Below are 19967 nucleotides of genomic sequence, written 5' to 3' on the forward strand. Positions count from 1 at the left end.
GAATACTGAAAACGAACCGAGGGTTGAAGGGGGAGTGGGAGGGGGCAAAGAGGTGGTGGTAATGGAGGAGGGCACTTGTGGGGAAGAGCACTGGGTGTTATATGGAAACCAATTTGACAATAAACTATGTAAGCTGTCATCATCAAGACAGTATGGTATTGGCACAAAAACAGACACATAGACCAATGGAATAGAATAGAGAACCCAGAACTGGGCCCACAAATGTATGGCCAATTAATTTTTGACAAAGCAGAAAAGAGTATCCAATGGAAAAAAGACTGCCTCTTTACCAAGTAGTGCTGGGAGGACTGGACAGCCACATGCAGAAGAATGAAACTAGACCACTTTCTTACACCATACACAAAAATCAACTCAAAATGGCTGAAGGACCTGAATGTGAGACAGGAAATCATCAAAATCCTCGAGGAGAAAGTACGAAACAACCTCCTTGACCTCCATTGCAGCAATTTCCTACTCGACACATCCCCAAAGGCAAGGGAAATGAAAGCAAAACTGAACACTTGGGACCTCATCAAGATAAAAAGCTTCTGCACTGCAAAGGAAACAATCAAGAAACTAATAGGCAACTGACAGAATGGGAAAAGATAGTTGCAAATGACATATCAGATAAAAGGCTAGTATCCAATATCTACAAGGAACTCACCAAAATCCACACCTAAATCTCTCTTTTTAAAATAAAAATTATCTATTAGTGTAGCAGCAATAATTAGCTTATATATTCTCAGTGTCTAATGACATTAGAAATATTCTAAATTGTAAATTTAGGAATGAACCAGATCAGCATGAATTCCCATAAGATATTAAGTAAAAGAATAGCTATAATGCTGATGTCAATAAAATAATCACTCAATTGGAGGCAAACCATGAGACTCTTAAATACCGAAAACAATCTGAGGTTGATTGGGGGGGGTGGGGTAGAGGGGAAAATGGGTGAAGGGCATTGAGGAGAGCACTTGTTGGGATGAGCACTGGGTGTTGTATGTCAGCAGTGAACCATGGGAATCTACCCTTGAAACCAAGAGCACACTGTACACATTGTATGTTAGTCAATTTGACAATAAATTATATTAAAAAAATAATGACTCTGTTGTTTCATAACTAAAATAATAAGCCTTATTATCACCCATAGTATGTTTCTCTTTTGTTACACATGTTCCATTTGTACTGCCAACCCCTGATCTTACACAGAGTCAAATTTTCTAAGATATCAAAATAATAAACTTAATTCCCACCAGTTCCAATATGACAGATAAAGCACAGATTTCAAAAACTGATAAATTGAATTGGATCAGATTTTTAAAGTTTTGAACTTTAAAAGAACTAACAAGAAAAATAAAAGCAAACCTACAAATTGGGAGAAAGTATTTGCAATATGTGTATCTATTCAAAAACTTGAATTCAGAATATTCAAAAGAATTCTTTCTACTCAATAAGAAGACAAAATATTTTTAAAGGAAAAAGATTTAAATAGGTTCCTCACTAAAGACAATATATGATAGCCAACAAGCACATGTTCAACATCAGGGTCATCAAATGCTTTTTGTAAGAAGTCAAATAATAAATATTATAGGTTTTGTAGACTCGGTGCTCTCTGTTACAACTACTCAACTCTGCAATTGCAGAACAAAAGCAGCTATAAACACTTTCTAAACCAATGGACATGTCTGTGTTTTAACAAACTATGTAGATGATCCTTGAACAATATGGTGGTTAGGGGCCTGACTCACCACACACTTGAAAATCTGCATTAACTTTTGACTCTGCAAAACTATTTGCCTACTGTTGACTGGAAGCCTTACTCAAAACACAAACCATCAATTAACACATATTTTGTCTATGTATTCTATATTTGTGTTTTTACAATAAAGTTAGTGCGAGAAAAGAAAATGTAACAGAAAATCATAAGGAAGAGAAAATACATTTACACTACTGTATTTATCAAAAACATTTGTGTATAAGTGGACTGGTGGAGTTCAAACACCTATTGTTCAAGGGTCAACTGTACTTATGAAAATAGGCAGTTGGCTGGATTTGTCTACCCGGTCATAGTTTATCAACTCCTGGTCAATATCATGAGTCTTTAGGGATATGTAAGTTAAAATCTCAGTAAGGTACCACACACCCAAGAATGGATAAAATTAAAAGACTGTCAATAACAAGTGTTAGACAGGATTTGGAACAACTAGAGCCTTCACACATTTTGAATGTGAATGTTTAGTGGTATAATCACTTGTGAAAACTGTTGGACAGCTAGCAAATAGCCTATCAATTTCATTCCTAGGTATTTTTTGAGAAGAAATGAAAAATAAAGCTGTGCAAAGACTCATATGCAGATAGTCAAAGCAGCACCAATGGTAACAATCCAACTGTCCATCAATAGTTAAGTGGATAAACACATTATGACTCAGCAACAAAACAAAGCAAATTACTTATGTAACCCAATATGGTTGACTCTCTCTTTTGTCTGGCATGGTATCATGCCACTGTAGCATGGGCATGACCTTCCTCATCTCTGAGTAATAGGTCTTTCTCAGAGATGGTAGACTTTACTCTGATAAAAGGTCATTCAATCATCTTGCTGTTGCACACTGGTAAGAGTAGTTTTAATAGTGCCTAATATTATTATTCACATTCTACAAATGATACATGTATAAAATCATCAAGTCCTTTTTAGGCATTATTATCTTCCCAGAGCAGACAATTCTATTCAAATGTACTCTATATTCTTCTTACACAGTGAATTGCAGGTGGCAAACATTCCAATGCCTTTATGGTCACATCTTGAGTTTATGTATTAAGCAGGGTGGTTACTATCTGACAACACATTCAAAAGCTGCCAAAAACCATATTTGATGGCATAGATCACATTTAATTGAACTGTAATGCTAAATTATACAAACCGTAATTTTAACATAGGACTTAGCAATAATTTAACATTAGCTGTAATTCTTAGAGAAACAAAAAGAGATCATGTAATAGGCGTGGTGCTCAAATGACTCCTTTCCTGGTACCACCATCCAAGGAAATGTGTTAGAAGGAAGAAAAAAAACATATGGAGTTTCATTAATTTTCCTGTGACAGCCACAGGATGAAGGGAGTGGCCAAAGTCAATTACACAAGCATCTTCAGTTGTTCCTGATCCTTAAATAGAAATGTGGAGTCTGTAGCATGGCTTTTTCTTAGGGGGAATTTTCCATAGCAGAAAAAGCATGACAGTTTTAGTTAAATATTATAAGGGATAAAGATTAAATATTTCCAATAATTAAATACAAGTAAACATTATAAAAAGTACTTCCACCAGTGCTGTAGTAGGAAGATGCCTAACAATTGATCAGAAGAGAGTCTATGTAAGGTGGTTATGAAGATTAAAAAAGTCATGGCTCATTTTGCAGTGACATGATGATATGCCAGACAAAAATAGGTAGAAGGAGTTAAATTGCTTTCTTGGTGGTGGTGGTGGTGGTAGTAGCGGTGATGGTGGTGGTGTATATGCAGAATTATAATGAAAGGTACTTACAAAGTAATTACTAGACAAATCCTTTTAAAGTTTCAATTTATTGTATTCTATCTATCAATACTCCCATATATCTCATGGCATCCTGGCTCTCTGGATCTCCTTGGTGGAATTCCTTCTCAAAATCCCACATATCTCTATGATTCTTTTCCCAACTTTTTGAAAATGAAGTTTTACTACCAGCCAATAGAAAATTAATGAGAGCTTACAAGGACCTAGCATACAGAAAACATGTTGCAGCTGTACAACACGTCTTCCAGAAACAGGGACACCACTGACAGTTGTTTCAGTTGTGCACTGCAAAACTATAAATGGTATCATTCAAACCATCTTTTATTTATGACCTTATACATTAACCACACTCACAAAGACCATGCAGAAATAATTGCTACTGACAAAAATGGGTGACTTGATAAGGCTAACTCGAAATTCCTTAAAGTCTTGCCATAGGCCGCAAGCTGCTCCCACCCACTCTGCCCTTCTTCTTTCATGCCGTTGATTTCTATCTTCCCTGACTTGTGATTTTCCTGACACAGGTCATAAGGATATGGGTGGTGCGATGCCTCCTGTTAGGAGGACAGGGGCTCAGCCACAAACATTTTGGACATTGTGCTTTCTAATGTACAAATGGAATTACTTCACTCGACAGGTACAATTCACGTGATAAATCAGGAATCTAAATAAGAAAAACAAAAGAAAAGATTTGGGGGCATCAGGAAAGGGTGAATTAACAGCACACAGCTTTAGAGGTGAACAAAAGGCATCTCTACTTGTGTTTTAAGAATCCAGATCTGAAAACCTAAATGGGAAATTCTCATAAAAATAGTTTAGATATATATATAAAGCAAGACTTTTATAAATCTACAGAAAAAATGTCATTTTTAAAGAAGTACAGAGAAAAAGTTGGGTAAGAGTCCCATAAGCCACATGAACAGCTACCAGAGTGTGAGAATGGGGGACAGTAAAGAAATAGAACTTGACAGGGGTGCCTGGGTGGTTCAGTCGGCTAAGCATCCAACTTCACCTTAGGTCATGACCTTGTGGTTCCTGGGTTTGAGCCCTGTGTCTGGTTCTGTGCGGACTGCTGACAAGTGGGAGACTGGAATCTGCTTCAGATTCTGTGTCTCCCTCTCTCTCTGCCTCTCCCCCGCTCATGCTCTGTCTCTTTCTCTCAAAAATAAACATTAAAAAATTAAAAAAACGAAGAAACAGAACTCGAGCTTACACGCACATGATCAGTGTGAGTGACGCTGAACCTACAACGTTCTGTGACCTCTGCTCTAGTGCGAGCAGAACGGCATGTTGTCTTTCCAGTGCCTTGTGGAGAGTTCGCCACTGAAAGACACGTTTCTGCATGTACACATGCTTTCAGAGCTCAGGAAATAAAAAGTCCCAGCTCACCTGAAGAGCTCCCTTTATAAAGCCACACCTGAACAATTCTCACTGAGCCATAACTCCCAGGTGCCAACCAGTTAACCTTTTATTAGGCTATTATGGTCACCCAGTACCCAAAGAATGTTTGCTATTGAATTTAGAAGGAAATGCCATTTTGACAGAAATCTGAGAGGGAAAATGTCTTCTTCCTAAGGGAGCACTTTATATCTGTTTGCCCAGCTGTTCATGTAAGTGAGCTCTATTTCAACTAAAACAACCACACAGTTTCCACCTTGGTCAGAATTCCCATTGCCCTGATTCCTCAGACCAATACTTCACCGTCTGGTGACTGTGGATAACTGAATGAAACAGACGGAACCTGCCAATGTTGACAACGGCAGCACCTCTTGGCAGGACTAATCGTTTTACTTCATTACCTACCTTGTCACCTAACCAACAGCCACACAGGAAATTTCTTTTCATAGACTACCTTCTAAGTCCTTTCATTCTTAAGGAAAAATCTCATCCTGAGACATACACAGTTGTCACTTGTGCACACACCCTCCGTTCAATCCTCCTGAAATTCTTCTTTAAACTTGGGAATGTGTTGAGGGTGTGGACAACCACATGCAACCAATAATCATATATTTGCTATAAGGGAAGGGGCCAGTGACATGGTTAACTTCAAACAACACAATATAAATAAGGTCTGTGTTTGCTTTGGGAAGTATGTATTTCCATTCATCTGATTTTCATTCATATATTAATTCACTACTAGATGCGAGGCAATGAGTGTGCCCATCTGTTGCATCACAAAGATTATGCAGTCTTATAAATCAGGCAGACAGGTAAGTCGAGGATTTCACCGCAGCATCCTTTGTACAATCAGCACAATGTGGCTACAGTATGGGGGCTCTGGATCTGATGGAAGAGGGGCAAAGAAAGGATGTACGGAGGTGTCATAGTTTACGTTGACCTGTTTGAGACTTTAGACTGAGTCATATGATATGCACTTTTCTGTAAGGCTTCCTGCACTCCACATAATGCTTTGGAAATTTATCAGTTTTATTGCATCCATCAGTTTTTGTTTTTGTTGTTATTTTCATGAATTAGTATTCAGATAAATATTAAAATAAACATTTTTCCATCTTCCTGTGTCTCAAGAGTATCAACCTCTCTTGATTTACAACTTATTTTAGAGAGAGAGAGAGAGAGAGAGAGAGCGAGCAAGCATGTGAGCAAGCAGGGGAGGGGCAGGAAGAGAGGCAGAGAGAATCCCAAGAGGCTCCAGAGCTCAGAACTGGACAACACAAGGCTCAGTCTTGACCATGAGATCATGACCTGAGCACAAACTGAGAGTCCAGCACTTAATCAACTGAGCCACCCAGGTGCCCCTTTACTATTTTTGTTTTTTTGGTATTTGTTAGTTATTTATTTATCAAGAGAAACTATTCCATAACCCAATATTCACGGGTCATAGTTCAGGAACACAGGTCAGTGACAAACTTCAATGGAACTCAACCTAAAGGACTTTTTTACATCCCCAAATCGATTTGCAGTGTGAAAGATACCAGCCTTCTTCATCTCCTGAACATTTTTCATGAAATCATAATTTCTGTAGATCTCTGTATATGCCATCTTTCATGGTCCAGCCACAGCAAACTTATAGAAAGCTTCAGTCTCCAGGGATACAGCAAATGCTCCGACGATAGGAAATGGCAGATGCTTGGCCAGAAGGTCTTGCATCTGAGGTTTCGTCAAAGCACTGGAAGTCATGGGTTATTCCCCTCAACAGCAACCTCAAACCCAGTGTCCTTACCGACTGATACAGAAAAGTACTATATTTTAAAATGTTGATTACACGGTAATAGTTTTCTCTGAGAATAAGGGGAAATTTTATATATATATATATATATATACACACACACATATATATATATATATACACACACACACACACACATACATATATACACACAATATATATATACACACACTATATATACACAATTTTTTCCAGATATTTATTTACATTATCCTATTTACCAAGAAAATAAAACTATACACTCTCCTACTTACAATAGACCCTTATTTTTAAGACTTAAATAAATGATTAATAGTAAATGCAGACAAAACCATATAATACTTTCATCTTCACCAGAATGGTAAATACCAGTTGCTGATACTCAGGATCTTGGAGATCTTTCCCTTTCACTCCTAGTTAATGGAACACAGGCACAAAGAAGCCTCTCTTGACAGCAAAGTGTAGTACTGACTTTCTATGGGTAAGAATGATTTTCACTAAGACAAAAGTGGATAAGGTTAAATATGTGTCATTAAAAAAAATTGCTTATCCTAACACTCTCAAAAGGATCTGGTACCCAAACCAGAAAAGCTGTCATTCAGATTATTATTACTCTACTGGTCAATTTTCCAAAAGGACCAATACTCTTTTTTTTCTACTCTCAATAATTTCAATTTCAACATACATTAAATTCCATTAAACCAAGTAAAAAGTTTAATCAAAATACATTTATAGGACAAAGCAGAAAATGCACAACTTCTGCCAGAATTATAAGAAATCCTCCACATACAAGATTATATATTTCCATTGTGAACACATTGTCCCAGGGAGAAATTAGAAATACTCGTATTAAAAACGAAAAATTTGCCATCTTGTAAAAAACTGTCAAGCAGTAACAAAACTTTCTTAAATAAATATGGCTTTGGCTTATTTATTTTTGCAGTCTCACAAATACAAACAAGAGATGTAGCTAGAACAAAAGGTTTCATTTGCCATCATTGTTGAAACATTCGAACTCTTAACTGAATTGTAATTTGCTCAGTTAATAAATAACCAGTGATGATGACCTACAGCTGCTTATTCTGAGATTTCACAGGGTCAAATGCTTCCATAAGCTAAAGTAAAATGACTTAACTATCATGAGAGTTTGATCAACTGGCCACATGAACAAGGTAGAGGGGCCCATGCATGAGACAGGAAGCTCGAGGCAGGGCCACTTGCTAATGACCCCAGAGTACCGTCATTCTATTTTCATATGGTGGAGAAGCAGCAGGGGGGTGCTGGCCTCAACTTTGCATTTCACTGTTTGACCTGGGTCACCTGTCCACTCTAAGGACTCATGTTTCTCCTCTTTATTATATAAATCAGAGAATCCCGAATCCATTTTCTTTTTTTTTCTTTTTAATTTTTTAAATTTATTTTTGAGAGACAGAGAGAGACAGCGCAAGCAGGGGAGGGTCAGAGAGAGAGGGAGACACAAAATCTGAAGCAGGCTCCAAGCTCTGAGCCAGCTGTCAGCACAGAGCCCGACGCGGGGCCCCAACCCACGAACTGTGAGATCATGACCTGAGCCGAAGCCGGACGCTAAACCCACTGAGCCACTCAGGCGCCCCCCGAATCCATTTTCAATCTCATATTCAAGGATATCTCTAATACTGCAGCCAGACAAAATACTATCTTCCTATTATAATGTGAGAAAATAAATTAAAAGATAAATTTCTTTATAGAATTTGTTTTCAGACAATATTTATTTCTTACAGAATTCCCAAATTTTACCTCAAATATGAAAAGGAGAGCTAATACTTCCCTAAACCTATGAAAAGAATGTGTATGACTGTCACAAATATTTTGGACAGCTTTTGTGAGGTATATGTAATCACACACCATAAAATCCACCTATTATAAGTAATCTTTAACAATTCAATAATTTTGGGGCAAACATTTAGAATTTACTAAATCCACCACGATCTAGTTTGAGAACATTTCTATCAATCGAAAACATTCCCTCATACCCGTTTGTAGTTAGCGGGTATACTCTTAGCTCCCACCTTAGCTCCAAGCAACCATTGGTCTGCTTTCTGCTTTTCTGATCATTTAATATAAATAGACTCATACAACATGTAGTCTTGTGCCTGGCTTTTTTCAGTTATTATAATGTTTATGAGATTCATCCATCCATGGTGTATCATTAGTTCATTCCTTTTGATTGCTTGATAGCATTTCACTTTGTGGATCACATTTTGCTTATCCATTGCCTCAGCTGATGAATATTCGGATGATTTCCAGTTTTGAGTTATTATGAATAAGTTGCTATTGTGGATAATGCTACAAGTATTTGTGTGCACATATGTTTTTATTTTTCTTGGATAAATACCTAGGTATAAAATAGCTGGGTAATATGGTAACTTTATGTTAAAATTTTTAATAAACTGCCCAACTTTTCCATTTTTATATTAATTTTCAAGATCATGAATACTACTCTTGCTTGAGGACAAATGCCAAGTTGTGAAAATCCAGAAAATGAGCTGTATTGTGTTATCACGATCATTAAATATATGTTACATAGTAAAATTAATAATTTTAAACTCTGAAATCTCTATCTTTAGTCATTAATGAAACATTGTACCTTGTTACAATAATTATTTTAACATACAGCAACTCCAGTTTATTCCAAATGCAAGGAATAAGCTTTTTGCAAAATAGTAAGATGGGCATTGACATTTTTAGCAATGACTATGATAAAGGATAAATTACTAAGTTGGCTTCCCAGTTTCTAGTCATTTCCATTTCAAGAATACTTAAGCCTGGGGGTACCTGGGCGGCTCAGTTGATAAACATCTGACTCTTGATTTCGATTCAGGTCTTGATCTCACAGTTTGTGAGTTCCAGCCTGTGCTGAGCTCCATGCTGATAATGCACAGCCTGCTTGAAATTCTGTCTCCCTCTCTCTCTGCCCCCCCCCACACTCTTTCTCTCAAAATAAATAAATAAACTTTAAAATAAAAGAATATTGGAGCTCCTGAATGGCTCATTTGGTTAAGTGCCCAACTTTGGCTCAGGTCACGATCTCATGGTTTGAAGGTAGGAGCCCAATGTCAGCTCTGTGCTGACAGCTTGGAGCCTATCAGATTCTATCTCCTTCTCTCTGCCCCTCCCCCACTCATGATCTGTCTCTCTCTGTCTCGAAAATAAATAAACATTAAAAAGAATTAAAATAAAGGAATATTTTAGCCTAAGGGTGCCTGTATGGCTCAGCTGATTGAATGTTTGACTCTTGATTTCAACTCAGGTCATGATCCCAGAGTCATGGTATTGAGTCCTACATCAGGCTCTGCACCAAGCATGAAGCCTGCTTGGGATTCTCAATCTCTCTGTCCCTCTCTTTCTCTCTCTCTCTCTTTCTGTCCCTCTCCTGGACTTCTGTTCCCTTTCTCTAAAATAAAAATAATAATAATAATTTAAAAATGTGAAAAACAGAGTATTTTAACCTATATCAATAATGCAAATATTTTTTCACCAGAGAATAGCCAGTTCTGCAAAGATTAACTTTATTATTATTTATACCAAACATTAAAGTGAAATTTGATATAAACTCTGGCCTTGTAAACCTAATGACTTAGCTATTTATCTACATAGGAGAACCTGACTACCTATAATGATTTGAGATTTATTACTATTTTGATAATATTTGTCACTGTTTATTTTTCAAGGAATTAAAATTCAAACAGAATTGAAACATTGTAAATTTCTAAAATGTTTTTCAGTATTAATAAAACATACCTCATTAACTTTTCTGGTGGCTTGTGATTAAGGCGGCAATTTTAGGTGCAAAAAAGAAAGCCAAAATGGCCTGTTATCATTGCCTTCCAGTCCAACATTGCTAAAATATCTCAGCCTGCATGGTAGATGTGACTCAAGTTTAAGTCTAGGTACTTAAAATAGGATCTTATAATATTTATAAAATGTTAACAAGATCTAACTGAATGAACTATTGGGGGCAAAAGTGTTCATGATTTAAAATTGCAGAAATAAAAACAAAGTCTTCCCCATAATTCTTTTTTATGTGACTTTTTTTCTTTTTCTTGCATTTAGAACTTAAGGGTTTTGATGAATTGCTCCCACTCCATTCCAAATTCTAAACTGGGAAATGAAGAAGTGAGCTATCCTTTGAGTATTCCAAATCCTATGCACTGGGGATTGTCCCTTAGAAACTGAAAATGGGAATAAGGGAGTTCCCGTTGGTCACGCCATTTCCTGGCGTGGAATAAATCCATTTGGTTCTGAGAGAAGCAGAGGAAAAGAGGCCAGAAGACATAATCAAGAACCAAAATAAGTTGAAGTTGCTCTAAAGCTGACAAAAAAGAAAAAGAACCCAACAAGCAGCTTATAGGTACCAGGGAATAGACAAAATGATACTAGAATAAAAACCCAGTGGTCTACCATGGAAGTGACCAGCCCTTCCAGAGATCTACACATCCTATGACCCAAGGAAGTGACAAATATAAAGGGTGGGTAGGAATTACTCAGGCAAAAAGTCTGTGTACGTATGGGGTGAGGACAGAGGGCAGAAACAGTAACTGGAGCATTTAGAGACCCTAAAGAAGGTCAGGACTGCTGGGGTGTAATGGGCCGAGGGACGCACAATGATGTTCTAAAGGACAGAAGGGGGCCCATGTAAGCCACAGGAAAAGATCTATTATTGTTTTAAAAGCAAACTTAAAATATTTTCCTCCATTAGGTTACATGCACACACACGTACACACACACACATATACAGAGACACATGCATACTACCCCCCCCACACACACAGCTTTTGAGAAACAAATAATACAAAATTTAAATCTTAAACAGGTATAAAATATAACCATATGGTAGAAATCTTGTCACATTTACCTTTAGCAACAAGCAAGTAAAATTTGGTTTGAGTAGGAAAAGATATGCTATTTTTTAATGAAAAAAATCAAAGATATTTTACAAAGAGATTACAATTTAAATGGAATGCAGTTAATACAGATCCCTCCTGCAAACATCAGATGTGTTATTAAAATCAATTGTTATTGTGACCAATGCAGCCAGATTTATTTGTGAAACAAGGAAATAAAAGCTTACTTCTCTTAAAAAAGCAAACAAAACAGTCCATGGTTATTAATTCTATTCTATAGCCAAAAGTTAAGTGGAAACAAAGCAAATGGTTCTAATCGACCCTATTGGCAGTGGCAAACTGAGTCTTGGGCTGCTTTCAACTTACTGTAATTCTTTCCCAGATTATTCTTTTATTGCATTGTCCACACCAGGCTGGTTATTCCTCTGCCTAGAATATTTTCATCTCCTTTCTACCCACCACAATAATAATCTCTGCATGGACTTTTTAACTTAAAAATAGATAATACACATTTACTTTAATAAAAAAATGAAAGAGTTGCAAAAAAGAGAAAATTTGTTTTAAAAATTACCCATTATCTAATATGGGGTAAAGTCTTCTGTAAAGATTTTTAATATATCCTTCTAGACTTTTTTTCCTGAATATGATGTATATGACACTTTATGAAGATAGAATTATAATCTAAGTGCTGTTTTATAACCTGCACTTTCCTTAACACAAATGAACCTCCATGTACTCATTTTTAATGACTGCACTATCTTTTAATTATTTATAGGAATCTTTGATAGTAGATAAACTGATACATTTACACCTCAGTGAGTTAATAGAATTTATCATCTCAATTTCACAACTTTATTTTGGCAAAATTTGGTGTTCATTTTAGCGATGAGAACTTGATCTTATAAAGTTTGTATAATTAGTTTGAGCCTAGTTTTTTTTTTTTAAATCACATTTGAGATCTGTCGTATTGAATCTGTTAACAATTGGGTAAACTCATTATATTGTTTGTGAGATTATTGCTAACATTTTCTGGCTGTCGGGATGACAATATTTCCAAGTTCTTGGGACTCTTTTCCTGGTCCTATAAGGAAAGAGTGTTAGGGAGGGAGAGCTACATCGTAAGAAGACACAGGGTTTGGAGCCAGAAAACCTGTTTCCAAGTCCCGAATTAAACCAACAATTGCCCTAGATATTTGAATATTTAACTTCATGGCTGAATGTCACATTCTTCTTTATAAAACAGGATTAATCCTACATAGCTACCTTCTTGAGCTGCTGGTAAGATTAAGTGAAATAGTTTATAAAAAGCAGTTTCTAAACTGTACAACTCAGTGATAATTGTTACTGATGTGACCTTATTCAGGCATTCCTTTCAATTTGGCAGTACTTTGAATTTTTAAAGTTCTTTGCATTTCAACCAAATATTCATTCTGTAAATACAGACATAACTTTTATATATGTGATTATAAATGATACAAGGACACTCTCCCTGGCACAGAGAGGATATTTAATAAATATTTTTTGAATGAACAAGTATATAACAATACTTTTCTTAAACAAGTAATATTGAGCTTGATAGGAATCATAGCTAAAGCACAAATGAGTCTCCTAAAAGAAAATGTATTCTATTGGGGGATATAAACTTGTAAGAATTATTACTCAATACTCTCAGTAAACTCTACATAGAGGAATAAGCTTCAAGTTGAGCTAATTCAAAGGAACACTAATTAGAAAGGGATGGGTCAGGAATGGCATCACAGAACAAGTGATGTCTGAGCCAGGTCATGAATGTCAGGAAGGATGTGTCCAAAAAAGCAGGAGGAAGAGAGTTTCAGACCAAGAAGAAAGGAAAGATGAGCGCTTGTAAGTCGATGCCTGGGCTAACCTCTTCGACAAGACAGTATAGGGCACGTGCTGCCAAAACCTCTTGCTCAAGACACTCTTTCCATCCACCCTCCAATTTAAAAGTAGTATAAGGTCATAAACATCTGATGCCCTTTCATATCATTTCCACATAGAAATCATTCTTCTGAGTGGGGAGTTATTTCTAAGCAGTCCAAACATCAAAAAACACACTCGCTTAATTTCTGTGGTGTCTATCGCATTCCAGGCACCTCGTCCTGCTCGTCCAGGGTAACGTGATAGCCAGTTTCATGGAGCTGGGGCAGCGCGGCCAGGCGCCAGAGCGCTCAGCCGGGCACACTAAGTACTGTCCGCCGAGGATGAAGACAGGAGCCTCACTCCTCTCTAGGGAGCAGTGGTGGACTAACTCGTAACATTTACCTGTGATAACAGCTGTTCCCAGGAGAGCAGCTAAAAATTGATTATTTCCCACAGTAGCATTAAAACAATTTCAATGGTTTCGATGATTCTAGAAATGCCTGAGACAAGTCTAGCACAGATTGGAGAATTGCATCTTTCAAACATTTAAGTTTCCTTTCTCCATAATTTCTCTGTAACATTTAACACCTATGACCACCTCAGTGCATGTGCCTTCACGTTTACATTCATGCATACATAAGACCCAGCCAGCCACTCCCACCTTGGTTTTACACTGTGACACAAAGGTATCCTTGATCTGATTTTTCTAGGGCACTTCTCCATCTCTCTCTCCCTTACTTTTCCTCCTATTCTAGCCCTCATAAATAGGCAATTTGTTAGGATTTAATCTTTTGCTCCTTCAGAAAACTCCTTTACACTCAAGTCTTCAATAATAACTCAGCTGCTAACTACTATGTACTTAGCTTACTCTGAAATCTGCACCTCTATTTCTGAATACTCACTCAGCTCTAATACTCCAGACTTCCTGAACTACAGATACTGTCATCAATGACACCAAAACCTAACCATCACAATCTTCCTCAAAAACTAATTTACTTCTCTGCCTTCGCTACTGCCACAGTCTTAGGCACCTACATCACCTTTTTTTCTTTACTTTTACAATATAGTTGTTCCAAACCCCCATGTAGAATGGCCTCATGATAATATCCAAAGGGTTAGCCTGAAAATACCATACGATTTACCCGTTTTTGTGATCACCAAACTCATCACCTCTCTAGTCTATCCTTCCTAATATTTCCAGCATACGATCTTGCTTTGTTATGCTATATCTTCCGCCTTCTCCCACTAGCACAAAAACAGTAGGTGACTCCTGAATGCTCACAGCATAAAGGTCAAAATAAGGCTATCACCATAAATGGGAAAGAAGATAGGCTTTCACAAAATAACATCCCAGACACAAGCCAAATAGTGTGCATGCAAAGACGAAGAAGACATTTCCCACCTTGTGCTTCAGAAATGAGGGATTCTCAGTAATGAGGATGAGTGAGTTAACTGATCTCTGTTAACTTTAAAACATGACAGAAGCTATGCTCAGTATACGTGCTGCCGAAGCGAGCACTAAAAGCTATGCTCAGAACGTTATACTTGCAAAGGAAGAAAACAATTCTCTGAGGCATGGAGGGAGACATTTTTAGGAACACATCTTAGAGAAAGTAATACTACTTTTTCCCTTGAGGAGATTACCAGACAGTTGGAGAGACTATTGCTGTACAAAGCAATGTTTGCCACATACTGAATTTAGAGGAAGTAGAGACAACTCTCCAGAGAAAGGTACATGGGGAAGGTGGGATTTCAACTGAGCCTCAAAAATATGAGTCAAATGAAAAGCAGAATTTGGAAGAGAATTTCAGGCAGAAAATGATAGAAACAGAAACCTATGTTAAATTCCAAACCCTGCACAGAGTTGCAAAAAGCACATAGGCCAGTTTGGTTGAAAGAGAAGGATGATGTTTACAGTTACTTGGAATCTCAGAGTTGGAAGGGGCTTCAAAGTTCCTTCTCTCTCTCTCTCTCTCTCTCTCTATATATATATAGAGAGAGAGAGAGAGAGAGAGTATATAGAGAATAGAAAGATATATATATATGTATATGTATGTGTGTGTGTGTATATATATATATATATATATATATCTTTCTCTCTCAATGACACTAGACAGATACAGCAGAGCCAGACTGTGGATTAGTTTAGGATGAATTGAGAATCTTCCTCCTAAACACTAGTTTGTTTAACAAAAGCCCAGACACAGTGATCTTAGGCACTGAATTTCTGGTTTTCATCAGAATATTTTCCTCTCAAACACAGTATTAAGATACAAAGGAAGTATTTGCCTTTTAGAAATAATTCAGTGGTCATTTGAAAGACTTATTGTTATTTTCTATTGTGACATATTTAACCAAACTTTGGAATCAGCAATACAAACAGGAAGTATTAACTTCAGGCCAAAAAGGCAACAACTCTGATTTTTTGGCAAAATTATAAAAAAGCTGAAGAGGGCTGGGAACCATGAAATGTTGGAATTACCCTTTGGATAGAATTTCACTGGCTAGCTGTTAGTCACGGAATCACTTCTAATCAATTTAAGGATCATTTTCACTTACATGCTCTACCTAAATTCCCTTCATTACCTTTATTTTTAGAATGGCCATTCCTTGGGAGCCTCTTGTTATTTCTTTTTCCTTTCCTCTGTCTGTCACTGTTATAATTTAAATATGAAGTATGCAATAAAATGAAGTAGCAATAAACTGGCTATATGGTAAGGAATTATAGGTACTTTACAATATAAGTTTTAGCTGCTCCCTTCAAAAACATGTGAGATGAGATAAAACAAAATCTACAGTTCCACAGGACTTTACATTACATGTAGTCTTTGTAAATAATCTGCACTAGATAATCTTAGCATGAAAATTGTAATCTGCTGAGGAAAAAAAATATTAGCTCATCTGCCTTAGTGCTCAAGGCACGGCAAACTCTCTTCTCCCACAATTTTGGGCCCCAATTAAAGTGCCAGATAAATTGTATAAAAATCCACAAGACACGAAAGCACACATGGAAATGCCTATAAGCAGCACTCCCTGTTATCAGAAATGGCAGGTTTCCACCAAGCCCAGGGCAAAGGTAAAATGTGTTTGTCCTTCCTTCCATATTTTTAACTTTGTTTTTATTTTTTACAGAATTGTACAGCCTGTCTGGCAAGGGACTGGGCAGGGAAGCCAGGACATGTCACTCTTGTAACTCAATAAAGTTTCTCCATAAGCACACAGAGCAATAAACACATGTGTCATCAGGTAGAGAGGCAGCAGCTTGATATGGAGAATGCTTGCTGCATATTTCAAGCTCACAGAGCTTGCTGTCTGCCCGGCAAAACAGCAGATTCAGCCCAAGAAAGAAACAAGGTTCTAGCTTTGACAAAAGTCCAAGCAGTACACTCAGTGCCTGTCAGACGAGAGTCACAATGGCATCATCTGAGTAGGGTGGGGCACAGGCCGGGCCCTAGAGACTCTCCTTCCTTGAAGATGATGAGTAAACTTCCTTAAAAAAAAAATGAAGATAAACTTTACTATCATCAATGACTGTAGTGATCCAGTTTCTCTTTGCAACATGTTCACTGTGTGACCTCACCTCCATGCTTCCTGTAACTAATGTTAGAAGATTTATTCATTCATTTACTTATTTAATTTATTAAGCATCTGGAACATGCCAAGTTTGGGGCGCATGATGGCTCTGTAAGATAAGCATCCAACACTTAATTTTGGCTCAGGTCATGATCCCAGTGGGGAATCAAGCCTCAGATTGGGCTCCATGCTAAATGTGGATTCTGCTTGAGATTCTCTTACTCTCTCTCTCCCTCTGCCCCTCTCCCCTGCTTGTGCTCTCTCTCTAAACATAAAATAAAATATAATACAATACAATAAAATAAAATAAAAAAGTAGAATCTTTTGTATGAGCGGAAAACATGGCCATAAACAAAACAAATAAAAAGCCATGTTTTCTTCGGGCTCACATTCTAGTGACGAGATAAACAAATCATAAATAAGATGTAGAGCATGTCAGCTGATGGGATAAATACTGCTGTTGTTTCTTGGTGATCTGATTCTCTCCTGTTCTGGGCACATGAAAGGACTGTATGTTTCCATCTCACTGAAATTAGTCATGATCATGTCATTAATTCTCACCAGGAGGTTGGGGGCAACAGGGACAAATCCATTTCTAGGCCAACATATTAAACTGTTGGTGCAAGATCCTTTGAGTTTGTCCTTCCCCACAGCAGGGAAGCAAAAACCCAGATGGACCCTGGGTCCTCAGAGGCTACAAAGGAGAGAATCTATGGCCATAATCAGTAAAATGTACTTGAGCAAGAGGTATATTTTTGTCTTTTTAAAGCCCTTGAGATTTGGCAAATGTTTGTCGTTAAGGCATAACCTGGCCTATGCTGACTCACACAGCTGGTGATAAATGCCATGGAAGATGGTCGATGGTCAAGCAGGGGAGCACACAGGAAGTTTCAGGGTGGGGAAGGGGGACAGTCTTGGATAGAGGACAGAGAAGGTTTTGCTTTAGAATAAAGACCTAAAGAAAGGGAGGTGGTAAGTCATCCAGATATCTGGGGGAAGAGCATTACCATTTGCAAAGGCGCAAAGGGACACGTGTGACTCTTGTGGCTGGAGGAATATGAGCAAGCAGGAAATGGTGAAGCCATAAGTGGGGCAGATGGACAGACCCTTCCAAGGAGAATTTGGGTGTTAACTCTGAGATGGTAGGCTACTGGAGGTTTTTGGGCAGGGGAATGACAATATTTGATTTCTATTTTAAAAGGATGATTCTGAGTGTTTTATTAAGAATGTTCTAAAAGGTGAAAGAAGGGATATCAGTTAGGGCACTATAGCAACAATCCAAATGGGAGATGATGCTAGTTTAAATCAGGATGAGAGAAAAGGTCAGAGAGAAAAATAGAGACATAAAAATTCTGCATAAAATTTGAAAGAAGAGATGAAAATTTTTGCTGATGAGTCACATGTGAGATTTATGAGGAAATAAAGGGAGTTACAAATGTCTCCAGCTTTTTGACCTGAGTGAAAAGATGGAATTGTCCTTAACTGGTTGAGAAAGCCTTTAGGAGAAGCAAGTTTGGGACAGAAGGCACTCCAGAGCTTAGTTGTGGACAGGCTAAAACCTAGGTGTGTGTCAGAAAGTCAAGCAGACATACTGAGTTGGACTTAAATAAATGGATCTGAAGTTGAGGGGTGTGGGCAAGGCTGGGGATATACATTTTCAGCCTGTTAGTGTATAGATGGTATTAAAGACATAAGCTTATGAAATCACTGAGGCAGTGAGAGAAGACAGAAGAGAGAAGTTATTTAAGGGCTCACTCCTGGGACACTCCAATTTAAATGATTGGTGAGATGAGGAGGAATCAGCCAAGCAGACTGAGGAGTAGCCAGTGGGAAGAGGAAAACCAGATGCAAGAAGGAACTCAACCCAAAAGGTGTTAAGTTACTTGCCAAAGGAGAATCAAACCTTAACTGGGATCCTGGGCCCCACTGTTCACAGCTGAGCTCCCAGTACAGGGAGACTGTGCTAGAACTGCGTAACTGCATATTGTGTTTTTTTGTGGAATATCTTACTAAAGTAGTCCAAACTGAGAAGCATATGATTGGTGTTACAAACAATAAAGTGCCCAAGAAATGAAACAGAACAAAGAAGAGATTACATGAGTGAAAAAGAGACAAAGCAACAGTTGGAATAAGCATTTTCTTTGCAGCCTCACTCCATTCAAGAGAATGTACATTGAGGGTATACTTCACCAGATGGAAGGCAACACAGTGTTTTTATTCAGGATAATTCTTCCACGTGACACATATCCTCTAATGTGCTATATTGGAAAACTAATGGAAGGAGTATGCATATCTGTAGTTTTAAAACAAGAATATATTATAAAAGTGCTACAAAATGTCTCTAATGTACTGTACTTCTGATTTCCACTTAGGATGTAAAAAAGTATAAAAAATATCACTTCTGCCCTATAATAACCAAAAAGAACCCCAAACCGTCGTCAAATTTTCAAGGTTTCTTAAACTAATCAAAACCTTAAGGTTGCAGAGAAGACTGAAATCTAAGAAAACAAACAAACAAAAACAAGCACATCCAAAGAGAGATGCCACTTGATGCCACTAAAACTAGTAAGAAAAATTTGACTGAAAATTTTAATGAATTCCCAAGTCCACTAGTGTGGATTATCATGAAAATATAAAACCTCTGGGAGCCACAGACATAAGGAAAATTTGCATTCACTTGCTGGCTCTTCCCCAGGAAACTCATTGCTCCTTACAACAAAGATTGGAAGCAGTGAGAGATTCCTAAGAAAGCCTCTTTTGGAGCAAGCCCCAGAGAAACAGCAGCCACCATAAGAAAGTCATAAATCACCACCCAGCTCCTTCTCTCCTATCTTTCGTATGGAGCACAAGCCTAACCCCCTGGGGGCATGACAACCTTGATGCCCTGGAGCACACGTGAAGAGCCATGGCAGCTGGG

This window comes from Suricata suricatta, chromosome 5 (genome assembly GCF_006229205.1).
Source record: "Suricata suricatta isolate VVHF042 chromosome 5, meerkat_22Aug2017_6uvM2_HiC, whole genome shotgun sequence".
Lineage (NCBI taxonomy): Eukaryota > Metazoa > Chordata > Mammalia > Carnivora > Herpestidae > Suricata > Suricata suricatta.